Consider the following 12,832-nt stretch of genomic DNA (forward strand, 5'->3'; position numbering starts at 1 on the left):
AATGATCTATTTACTGTCTGCTAATCTTAAATGGTCTTATCTTTCAGCAATCTGAGATATTTTAGAGGAAATTTGATTAAAATATTTACTAAAAATAATCTGTAGACAGCACTATGAGGAACTAGAGACATAAGAGATAAACATGGGCTCTTTTCTCCTCTCAAGAAGCTTCCTAAGTCAGAAATATTCAAGACCCAGATATCTTTAAAACACACAGGATGGAGGAAGAATGTTCATGAGAGTGACTGAAAAGAGAGAGAGATAATATCTATCTGAGACAGTAGGGGCTTGTGAGAGACTTCAAAAGGAAAATTATCAGAAGAAAATGAATAGAATTTCAATCAGTGATACTGAGAGAGAGGAGAATAAATTTCTAAGAAAGTGATATTATGCAGATCTCCCAGCATGTATCATGTAACATTTTTTCCTTGTTTAGGGAACAGAGAGAATTAATGGATTGTGACCACATTCTTAGGAGTTTAATCAAGGTGTCTGTGTCCTTCCATATGTTATTTGAATATTGTAAAGTGACTAAATGAACGAAATATGGTAAGCCCCTGCTCTAGTTCATTCAAACAAACACTTATTTTGCTCCTTCTACGTCCCAGGTACTGTTCAAGGTCCTAGAAATATAACAGTGAAAAAGACAAGCAAAAGGCATGTCCTGAACATCTTATATTCTATCTGGTGAAGGCATAAAATAAACACAAAAACATTTAAATAGATTAGGTTATTTCTGGAAGTGTTAATTTCTATAAAGGAAAAGTAATGAGATAGAGAGACTCAAGTGGGTGGGGTTAGGTAGACCATTCAAATAGGTGATCATGAAAGATTTCTGAATAATTTAATTTCTTTCTTTCCTTTTTTTTAACCTTTTCTCCATCACTTTTTGTTCATATTTTTGCATGTTCACCATGTAGATCAAGATATGGACCATGTCCAGCACCTCAGAATTTTCCCTTTGGCTTCTTCCCTAGCAATATCTGGTCATTGAACTGCATGTTGAGCAGTTTACATTTGAAAAAAGACCTGAGTAATGAAAAGAGATCAACCCTGTGAAAATCTGCAAGTAGAATATTCTAGGCAAAGGCAACAGCAGGACTTTAAGGCAAGAAAAAGCTTGTTTGTTTAAGACACAAAATTAATGTCAAAGCAGTTAGAACATAGTGAAACAAGAAAAATGGTAGAAGATTATGTGAGAGTTATGCAGCAGGCAGATCATATAAGGCTTTGTTATTTACACTAAAGAATCTGAATTTTTCGGCTTTCAATGTGGAATCTGTTGAAGGGATACAAATAGTGTGAGATACTGTTGATTTTTGTAAATGCTCATTCCAAAAAAAAAAAAAGTTTATCCAGAGGATATATCGAGATTGAACTATGGCAGTAGATGTGGAAGCAGAGAGCCCAATAAAGAGATTATACTCAAGAAAATAGATGATGGAGAGTTGAATTATGGTAGTATCAGTGGAAGAACTTATAGTGTTTGCTAGATTCAATCAAAATAAGGTAGTGGGACAGACAGATTAACTAGATGTGGCATATTCACAACAGAAAGAAATTGAGGATGATTCATAACCTAACAGCTGAGTGACTAATGGAAACATTCATGATGATGGAGAATACTTGCGGAAGAATAATTTTGGCAAGAACCAGAGATATATGTAAAGACATGATTCTAGTTTGGTCAGTTACGTTTGGGATTTTCTTTTTTACATGATCAATGAGCAAGATATATAAATTTGGGGTTCAAGGGAAAATTTTGGATAGATTTGGACTAGATTTCGGAATTCTACTTTAAATATTTCAAGCCATGAGATAGAACAAAATTACCCAAAGAGAGAATACAGATAGAGAAACAAAGAGAATTGAAATCCAAACCCTGAGGCATGGTATCAGAGAAATACAAACTAGTAAGGGAGTCTCAGAAGGAGTAGACAGAGTGATAAGAGGAAAATGAGACATATTAAAAGCCATGTGGAACAATCTCTTTCAGACTCAATATCACAGAGACTTTGGTAAGACAAGAGGTTAAGAATTGGCCACAGGATTTGGCATGAGGAACACCTTTGGGGGTTCAAAGAGTTTCTATTTCTTGTTAGTTCAAAATTCCTTTATTGATTTAGTCATTGTGTAGAAAGAGCTTACACATAATTGATGGGCTTCTTTTTAAGGGAATATTTATAAACTCAAGGCTCTTCTGGTGCTTGAACCATACTGAGTATCAGCAAAGCCACATCCTCACCCAGAAAAATAGACAAACAGAAAAGATAATGCTAAGGTGACCCTCAGGGAATAGTACATACCTGCTTTCAGCTTTTCAGCATCTCAAAAAGCCCATTACCATCAGTCCACCAGTACTTCTGATTTAATACCTTTTATGGTTCTGAATTTGGGCAGAGAAGCATAATCACAAATCCATTTTCTTATAGCAGGTCACCCCTTACTGTATCATAGCTGACTACTATTATCTTTATACCAAAGAGAAACAGGATCTACCTCTCCTTTTCCCCAAATGTGGTTAAGATATAGTTATATAGTTCAACAAAGTTTTATTATTATTATTAAGACTTCATATTTTTAGGGCAGTTTCAGGTTTACAGCAAAATTTAGAGGAAGGTAAAGAGATTTTCCATATGTCTTCTGCCCCCACATCAACATAACCTCTACCTAATCAACAAATTGTAATAAAAATGGTGATATAACACAAGAGATAAAAATAAACACAGGGACAAAATGTATGCACAGAATACCTTCTTATCAAAAGATATCTGCCAGAACAACACACACACACACACACACACACACACACACTTTTTATCTTTTCCCTAAAACAGAAGAGCAGCTCCCCTACAAAGTAAATGAATTCTCTCTCACTTGGGATATAAAAAAATTTGTGTGAAGGAATATCTATTTCTGGCATAGTGACTAGGAAATATGGACCAATGACAAATAGAAAAACTAATCAAAATATGTTTTAAAAATCTACTTGAAGGCATCAGGAAGCTAACAAGGCACTGAAAAATTATGAATCTAAGATATTGAAGAAAAAAAAAATAGAAAGAGGAACCTAGTATTTGGAAAATGTTAAATGCAAGTGAGAAGTTAAGAAGCTGAGCAGAACTTTTTGATAATTCCATGGGGCTAGAAGTGACAGACCTGAAGTCCAGAAGCTGCCAAGTAAGCAATGCCTATACTCTAAGAGTAAGGGTGTATACTAGAAATGATCTGGCTCTCCAACCTCTCCAGGGCAATGAAGTCCAACTTCAAAAAATCTTGCTGCTTATAATCAGATTAAGCTCATGGAAGGTTATTAGTTTTAGACATCTATCCCTTTGGAGGAAAAGAAGACATGATATTGTCTTAATTATATACAACTTATATTATTAACCCTAAAATAATCAGCCACATGGGGAAAAAGAAAATGTTTTTTTTTTTAAAAAGAAAATATGGGGGTGCCTGGCTGGCTCAGTCAGTAGAGCATGTGACTCTTGATCTCAGGATTATGAGTTCAAGCTCCCCATTGGGCAGAGAGATTACTTAAAAAAAAAAAAAAAAGAAGAAGAAAATATAGATATTAGAGCCAGACACACAAAGGACTCAGGTAATGGAGTTATATGATGACTTTAAAATAATATCTTGAATAAGTTAAAGATCATGGAGTTACACAATGACTTTAATATAAGTATTCTGAATATTTTCAAAGAAACAGATATAATTGAGAGCTTCTGAAAATAAATAGTATTTAAGAAAATGGAAATTTAGTCAATGAAAACACAGTAACCAAAATTAAGAATGCAAACGGTAGGCTTCACAATGGATTACAAATACCTGAAGATATCATTAATAGGTTGGAAGATAAGTCAGAACACTATATTGAGAAAGAAGAACAGTGAATAAAAATGATGGAAAAAGCACAAAGAAAACATGATAAGTCTAGGGATGCAGTGCGATCTACCATATATGTAAATGGAGTCTCAGAAAGAGAAACAATATGTGGAAAGAAATGGCTGCAATTTTCTAAATCCTTAGAGGGTTATGAGAACAATAATTCAAGAATAACTATGAACCTCAAGTAAGATAAATACAGAGAAAATTGCTACCTGACGCATTTTACCTTTTCCTATAAGAATAGCAAAAGGTAAACATCTTAAAAGCAGACAGAGAACAGGAAACAAAAAAGGTCTAAGACAGAAGAGAATTGTATTAGTTATCTATAGGTGCATAACAAGTCACCCCAAACTTAGTAGTTTAAAACAACATACATTTATTAATGCATAGATTCTGCGGTTCAGCAATCTAGAAGCAGCATAGCCGGCTGGTTCTGGTTGAAGATTTCTCAAGAGATTGCCTTCAAGCTGCCTACTGAAGTGCAAATGGTCTCCAGGCTCAACAGGGGTGGAGAGGTAAAGGTGGGGATCTATTTCTGAGCTCACTGAGGGGACTATTGGCAGGCCTCAGAATATCTTCCAAGCTTCCTCACATGGTTCGTTTCAGGTCTCATTTCATTGCCATATGGAGAACTTCATTGGCAACCTGAGTGGCATCATGACATAAGAGTTGGCCTTTCTTTATCCAAGGCAGCCTCACAACATGGTAGCTGGTTTCCTCTCAGAGAGAGAGAGAGAATAAATGAGAGTGGGAGAACACACCAACATGGAAGCCATAGTCTTTTTATAACTGAATGTTCAAAGTGGCACCCATCACTTCTACTGTAATTTAGTTGCTAGAATCAAGTCACTAGGTTTGCTTTGTGCTTTCTTGATAGAGCATTATCCAAATGTCACATGGAATTACTATTGCTATTTAACAAATTATTCCTAACTTTGTATTTTAAAATAACCATTTTATCTGATTCATTTTTGGATCAGGAAATAGAGATGAGCTCAGGTGGGGGCTACATCTCAGCTGGGTTGTTTGGGGCCGGAGCATCTACTTCTAAGATAGGTTCTTCATTCACACCATTGGTACTTAAGTGCTTCTTGGCCTCTCCACATAATGTGCTATCCTGTAGGGCCTTTCCTTATCTGGTGGTTTCAGATAATCACATTTCTTACATGGTGTCTGGCATCCAAGACACAGGAAAAAGAAGCTGCTTAACCAGCCAGAGGCTCCACCCAGGACCAGGGCAACATCACTTCCACTGTATTTGTATGCCATGGTAGTTACAGTCAGCTCAGTCAACTCTGGGGAGGCGGGGGGAGAAATAAATGTCACTTCTTGAATAGGAATTAGAAAGGTCATGTTTCAGGAGTAGCTTGTGGTTTTGGAGATAATATTTTTGCCATCTTTGTGACAACGCAGTCTTCCAGTCAGCTCTCTGACCACAACAACACACATCCCATCTACATGCAAAATACACTTTACTTGTTCCTGCAAATTTTATCCCATTATGGCACAGAGGTCGAATTGTACTGGATTCAATCCTTGTTTAGAGGCCATTCCTTAAATTGAGAATCTTTGATGTCTGAAGTTAGTTATAGCTCTTTTATATATCTTCAACATTCAGATTGAAAAGTGATGAGTTCCTTCTTTACTTCATCTCTCTATAGCCATATTTCATTATACACAACTAAAAGAAACCAGTTGGCACTTCCAAAATTCTCCCTTAACTCCTGCTAAACCCAGATTCTCCAGTTCATAGACACATTTTTACTTTATATTCCATTATTTATTGATGTGTAAAAAGTTACCTCAAAACTTAACATTGTGAGATACAATGAAACAAAACTTATTTTCTCACATAGTTTCTGAGGATCAGGAATCTGGAAGTGCCTTCCATGTATGGTTCTAGCTCAGGGTTTTTCATGCGGCTACACTCAAGATGTCAGCAGAGGCTGCAGCTGTGTGAAGGCATGTCCGGACCTGAGAGATCATCACTCCAGATGGCTCACTCCAACAGCTATTGGCAGAATGGCTCCATTCAGCACTGGCTGCTGCTGAAGATGTCAGTATACAGGACAGCCTGGGAGTCCTTCTACCATCACAGCTATCTTCCTCCTGAGTAAGTGATCCAAAAGAGAGAGCAAGAGAGAAGCCACAGTTCTTTTTATGACCCAATCTCTGAAGTCATTTTATTTCATTAGAAGCAAGTCACTAAGTTTAGCCCACACTCAAAAATTAAGCTCCATTTCTTAAAGGGGAGGGTTATCCAAGAATCTGTGGACATATTCTAAAACTACTACATCTACATTATCTCTGTCAATAATTTTGCTGAATTTTCCACCACTATGCAACACAATTTATCTGTTCTCAAGTCTCCAATGACACTTTTCTCATTATCCTTCCACTGCCACACACTGTCTACTTGAAGTCCTTCACACTGCCACCCAATATTTGGTTTCGAATACAAACGCACACGTTTTGCTTTTCTGTTTTAACAAAAAACCTACTTTCAGTACCAAATTTTGGTTTTGGTATATTTTCTGGAGTAACAAACCATTTCAAGCTATTATTGGATTAAAACAGCAACCATTTGCATTATGTGAACATGCTGTGGCTCAGATATTTTGTCAGGGCATAGAGGGAAGGCTCTTGGCTTACCTGGAGCATCTGGTATGACAGGAGATGACTGGTAAGGCTTGATTGGGGCCATATGTCTTGGGCCATAGTTTTGGATGTGAGCTGGGTTTTTCAGTTCTCTTCCATGGGGTCTACTGAATTTAGAAACAGAAGATAGGTTCTTTTCCCATGTCTGGTGCCTGGGTTAGAATGGCTAGAATAACTAGGTCTGGTCAGGCATCTCTTTTTCTCTCTCTAAGTGACCTCTCTGCAAAGCTTGGGAGTCTCAGAGTGGCTAGAATTCTTTCATGGCACTGACCTCCTGAAGGAACATCTTAAAAAACTCAGGTATAAGTTGCAAAGCTTGGTATGACCTAATCTCAAAAGTCACTCAGCATCACGTCCTCTGTATTCTCTTAATCATACAGGGCCAACCCTGAATCACTATGGAAGGGGACCACACAAAGGTACAAAGACCAAGAGTCTTGATTCATTTGGGAACCATATTTGGAAACTGGCTACCACAGTCCTCTACTAGTTATATATGTGCTCACTTCTAGAATACACTTTTTATTCTTTACCCAAAGTACATTTCCTGAAACACAATTTTTATCTGCATCAGTGGGGTAAATAAAGTTTATTGCAATGGTTTGTAGATGTAACTAAATTGGAATGGGTTTCATAAGCCATAATGATACCAAATAAAATAGATAACATTATCTTCATTTCCCCAAACCAATAAGTTTGTGTGTGTGTTTTTTTTTTTTTTAAGCACCAAAGGAGCAATTTTATGGGCATTGTTTATTCATTTAAGAATTTTATATACAGCTTCTTCTACATTCTTCTGTGGTTCCAGAGTTTATGCATTTATTCCTTAAGAATTGGTATCATTTTTAATTCTACAATTTCCTTCAATCATAAAAATGTAGGGGAAAGCATTACACTGAGTACAGAGTCAATATGTTTGTTGGTGTTACTATTTGTATAGAAAATTATGTATTAACATGCATGCATTTCAATAAGCATGTGCTAAATACCTATTTCATGCTGGGCTCTGCATGATATTTTTATGAAAGTGTACGTCCTTAAAACAGCTGCCTAACCCACTCTTCTGCCCTCCCCACCATCTTGCTTCCTGGCTGCATGGCTTTGAGTACCACTCTGGCTAATTGAAGTTTCAAGAGCACTGATAGTCATTTAAATATAGTAATTTTATATCTAGCAATTTTCTCTGAACTGTCCCTGAGACAGGTATAAGATTTCTAAATTTTTATGACAGTAGAATAGAATACATTCTAATTTCCTTCAAAATAAGAACAGCAGTATAAAAGGATAATTCACAATGTGCAATCTTTAATAAATCTTTCTTCTTCCCTCCTTTTCCTTCTTCCCTTGCTCCTTTCCCTCCTTTTCTCCTTTTTTCTATCAAGAAATATAGAAAAATAATGTGGGCTTGCCACAAATGTTCCTTCTATGTGAAGTTTTGTCTAGTCTACCAGAGAACCACTCAATGAGGTTTCCTCTGGCCCTCATTTCTGAAGTGGTATCTTTCCTTAATGCCAATCACATTACTTTCTTTGTTTCTTTCACCACAGTCCCCACAATCGATAAAACTATTTATTTGTTTGTTTATTTCCTTTTCCCTCTTGAAATATAGGATCAAGGACAATGGACACATTGTGGGTCTAGTTTACCACTAGACCTAGTGCCTGGGCTAAAATTAGCAATAAATAAAGATCTGTTGCATAATTAGTAAAATAAATTATTCCATGTGGCACCACAGAGGCTAAGCAATACAGTGTTCATTTTGGGGCATTGTGGATACCTTCCCAAGACATGCTTTCCTTTCTCTTGGCAACTACCCCTAATTTCATAAAAGTTTCCATACTTCCTCTGCACAATCCAAATGTTTTAGGGGAAACTAACTCTACTCTTAACTCAGAAATGTGGCAGATGAACCAGGACAAAGGAATTCAATGGGTGACATTTCCTAGGTTGCAATGAGAGAATAGTTTTGATCCAGTCTACCAGACTTCCAATGGTCAGTTCTTAGACCTTTGCTTCGCCACTCAGTAACAGCTGACACATTCTGTGGTAGACACTACTAGGCATCACCTAGAAGTCTATACAGAAGTAAGGATTTATTATCCCAGCTTCTAGGATGCTGACTATCATCCCCTTCAGAGATTATCTCAGCTGAAGAGAGTCACCTGGCCTAAGATCATGCCTACTTCCTGGAGTGGCCCACATTTAGTGACAGAGAGATGTGTGAATATAAATGTTTGATCCTCTTTGCTTAAATTGCCAACAGCTCTGAGGGTCCTCCCATCCTCAGTACTCTGCTAAGGGTCAGCAAAAGCCTCCATAGACTGCATTGCAATTTGGCTTATTCCTCTGTCAAAACCTGTTTTCTTTTTCACCCAACAGGTGTTGGTCCCAAGCATACCCCTTAATAGACATTTTTCACACTAATTTCTAACTGATAGACCAAAATATGTCACCTAGAAGACAGCCTAGTGAAACAGAAATTCACCTTTCTCCCCTCTGCCCCAAACAGAATGTGTATTTTTACTTTTTTAGAAATTTATTAATCTTGCCTTAGGGTCACAACTTCAGAGCTCTAGTAGAGTTGCAGTTTTGAACCACTGTTGACTTTCAGGGGTAGTTATTATGAGCAAACTAAGCAAGTAAGTATGTTTTTACTCAATATTGGGGGTAAAAAATACATGAAGATAATTGATTTTATATTTTACCCACACTTAAAATATACAAAAGATTTATCATTCCTTAACATATTTTGCAGAAAACAAACCCACGGATCTCAAAGAGAATAACTTAAACTGGAACCAACATTATACTCCAACATTAGTTTGTAATGTTAGAAGTTTCCAATCAGCTTATAAGCATTGTCCGGGAAGCCTCCTGACATTCAAAAGCTCTCTTATTGCCTTATAACTTGAATCTCTAAAAATTCATTCTAGAATTCCTGAATATTACATTTTGAATCAATATTTGTTTCATTGTTATGATCCTTGATAAAAAAGTGAAGTGTGGAGAGAGAAAAGACAGTGTGTATTTGTCAGGTTGTATACCTTAAAAGCCAGCAAAAATGTAACACATTTTGTTAATCATCCATTGATTGGTCCAATTAGTATTGGTTTGAGTTGGACAAGATTTCATAATTGAAGGATTTATTTTTAATGAAATAAATTGCAGACTTTGCATTTCTAAACAAGGAAGCATGGTTTAAGAAAATATTGGCGTGTGTGCCAGGAGACCAGATTTCAAGCTCTGTTACTTTCTAGCAGCATGAACTTACTAAATTACTTACCCTCTCTCGGACTCATTATGTTCATCTGATATTATGGAACAAATATAATTCTGCTTTTGGTTATATACCCAGAAATGGGATTGCTAGATCAAATGGTAGTTCTTTTTTTTAATTTTTGAGGAGCTGCCTTACTGTTTTCCATAGCAGCCACACCATTTTATATTCCTCCCAATAGTGGACAAGTTTCATACTTCTCCACAACCTCACGAACACTTATCCTTTTTTTTTTTTTTTTATGTGAGGACATATCTCATTGTAGTTTTGATTTGTATTTTTCTGATAATTAGTGATGTTGAATACCTTTTTATATATCTGTTGGCCATCTGTATGTCTTCTTTGGAGAACTGTCTACTCAAGTTTTTGCCCATTTTTAAATCATTTTTTTGTTGTTGTTGTTCTTTTGCTATTAATTTGTAAGACTTCCTTATGTATTTTGGAAGTTAACTTCTTAATAAATATATGTTTGCAAATATTTACCCCCATCTGATAAGTTGCATTTGCAACAACAATAGATGGACCTGAAAGATGTTATGCTAAGTGAAATAAAATAGCCAAAGAAGGACAAATGCTGTTATGATTCCACTTACATGAATTATCTAAACTAGTCAAACTTATAGAAGCAGAAAATAGATTAGTGGTTGCCAGAAACTAAAGGAGGGGAATGGGGAGATGTTGTTCAATGAGTATAAAGTTATAGTTATGTAAGATGAATGTGTTCTAGAGATCTGTTGTACAATATAGTGCCTATAGGTATCAATGGCATTTGCACTTAAAAAAATTGTTAAGAGGGTAAGTTTTATGTTAGATGTTTTTATCACAGACACACAAAAAGCAAAGAGACTCTGGAAGTGATGGATATATTTATTGTGGTGATAGTATTATGAGTGTATGCAAATGGCTAACAGGCATATGAAAAAGCCCTACCATCATTAATTGCCTAATCACCAGCGAAATGCAAACTCACCAAAATGTATACATTAAATATGTGCAGTTTTTAATATATCAATTATACTGTAATAAATATAGTACATATATAAATATATTGCAATAATGTATATTGCAATATTACCAAAAATATGATAATACCTGTGAAAGTACTTTGAAAACTGAGACAAATTTTACACATTTAAGAAATCACCATTATTATTAACATTATAATAAAATATATATGTTAGTTGGGGCAGTAGTTTACAAGCAACAAAATATGATTAGGATACCTTTAGGCATAAAAATAAATTATTGGAAGGATATTGAATACATCATAGAAGAAATGGGAGGTCTTAAGAATTGAGGTCTGGAATTGTGGGAGTTTAAGAAGTAGGAAAACCAGTCAGGGCCACATTCCAAAAATAGTCTGGTGAACATACTATCCTTGGCACCGCCAACATACTTATTTCACCTGTGTGAGTAACTCACTACTGCTATTGCACACCACCCCTGCCATGGTCAATGTTATAGGAAATGAATTCCAAACTTCATCTTTAGATGACTAATTCAAGTTTCAAAATATCTGGCTATCTGAACTTTTGTCATAGGTCTGCATCCCCACCCTGCTGGGATCAGAAAAGGGTCTCTTAGCCCAAATCTGGTTTTGCAACAGAAATCAGAGTCCATCAAGATTTCCTACATAGGAATGAGCTACATCAATAGTATTTTCTCAATAAGGCTTGGATAAAGGGCCATCCATGGACAAGGGAAACTCCCCATCAAGTTTTCGATAGCCATCACTTGACATTAATTACCCCTATAGAAGAAGAACCTTGGCTAACAAATAGTGATAAGAACTCCACTGTAGCTGTAAGTCTATATCTGTAATAATTGCTTTCACAAGAATGAAAGCCAAATAACAAAGTTGGCAAGGATAAGGTAAAAATTACAAAAGGAAAGAAAAATGCCTTTATAATTATATAGAGTGTTGAATTACTAGTGAGCAGGAAGAAAAATGCACAGTTCTAGTCAGACAATGGTAATTATTTCAAAGGCACATTATATGGGTAATTTGTGAAAATGAGCTAAATCACTTATTAATTACATATATTCAATGGGCTAATTTCCCAATTTTCAGAAGAAAGTATACATTTGTTCTTTATGAAACTCTGAAAATTATTTATAGTCTTTAGTAATAACTTGAAAATGAATCTTACTTTCATAGTGTCTTGTTCTTGCTGATCTATTTGAAGATGTCATTCAAATTTTCAACTTTGTTGACTTATATGTCCATTGGAATTTTTCTTATGCCATGAATAGAAGAAAATTAAAATAATATTTCAGTTGTACAAGATGATGAAAATTATCTTTGGAAGGTATTATCAGAATATGAATCTATATATATAAATTCATTTCTATACTTAATGACAACTTTCTAAGTCACAGAATTATCTCTCACTGAACAAAGAATTCTAGTTTACTGTATAGACAGATTGAAGGCAGTGTGTTGAGAAGAAGTATTAGATTACAGACTATGCTGAGGGAAAAGAGAGACACAGATTATTTTGTGCTTTCTTTTAAGAAAGCTCAGTCCAAATTTATGAAGTTTATCTTCGGCCTAACATCTCTATGTCAATTCACCATGAAGAAGCAGATGAAATGTTAGGAATATTCTGCTGGATTTTTTATTTGTGATGAGAACTTGGTATCATATAGACCAAAGGCTTAATCCCACTGTACCTCCCTTTACAGAGATTCCATAAATTTAGAAAGTATAGAACTGCCCTAGAGTTAGTTGACAGATCTCTGAGTGTGACTCCCTGAGAAGCAAAGGTGACTGATCCTTTCCCTGGTTTGTAGCAGCTGAAATTGGGTACCCTACCATGTCCCCTCAGCATTCCCTGGACTCCAATTACAGAGTCAGTGGAAAGTGGAAAGTTCCCATTACACCTACTGCTTTCCCCTTGAGTACTTGTGACTCTGTGTCTGAGTGATTAATCTGACCCCCAGAGTAGAGAAGGACAAAAGTTCTGGGGAGTAATGACCCAGAAGCAACTCTCACCCAGTGAGGGT

At 35.9% G+C, this 12,832-nt stretch overlaps 1 long non-coding RNA gene across 1 annotated transcript; it reads right to left on the reverse strand.

The window, feature by feature from the left end:
* Nucleotides 1-5,256: 5,256 nt before the first annotated feature.
* On the reverse strand, nt 5,257-12,088 carry LOC118000695. The gene is made up of 3 exons (XR_004676524.1): nt 11,977-12,088; nt 6,544-6,656; nt 5,257-6,000 (listed from the first exon to the last, which is right to left on the reverse strand). It is a non-coding gene; the product is annotated as an uncharacterized LOC118000695 (long non-coding RNA).
* Between the last annotated feature and the right edge of the window lie 744 nt (nt 12,089-12,832).

The sequence above is a fragment of the Mirounga leonina genome, unplaced genomic scaffold (genome assembly GCF_011800145.1).
Source record: "Mirounga leonina isolate KUSES-001 unplaced genomic scaffold, KU_Mleo_1.0 Mir_115, whole genome shotgun sequence".
Lineage (NCBI taxonomy): Eukaryota > Metazoa > Chordata > Mammalia > Carnivora > Phocidae > Mirounga > Mirounga leonina.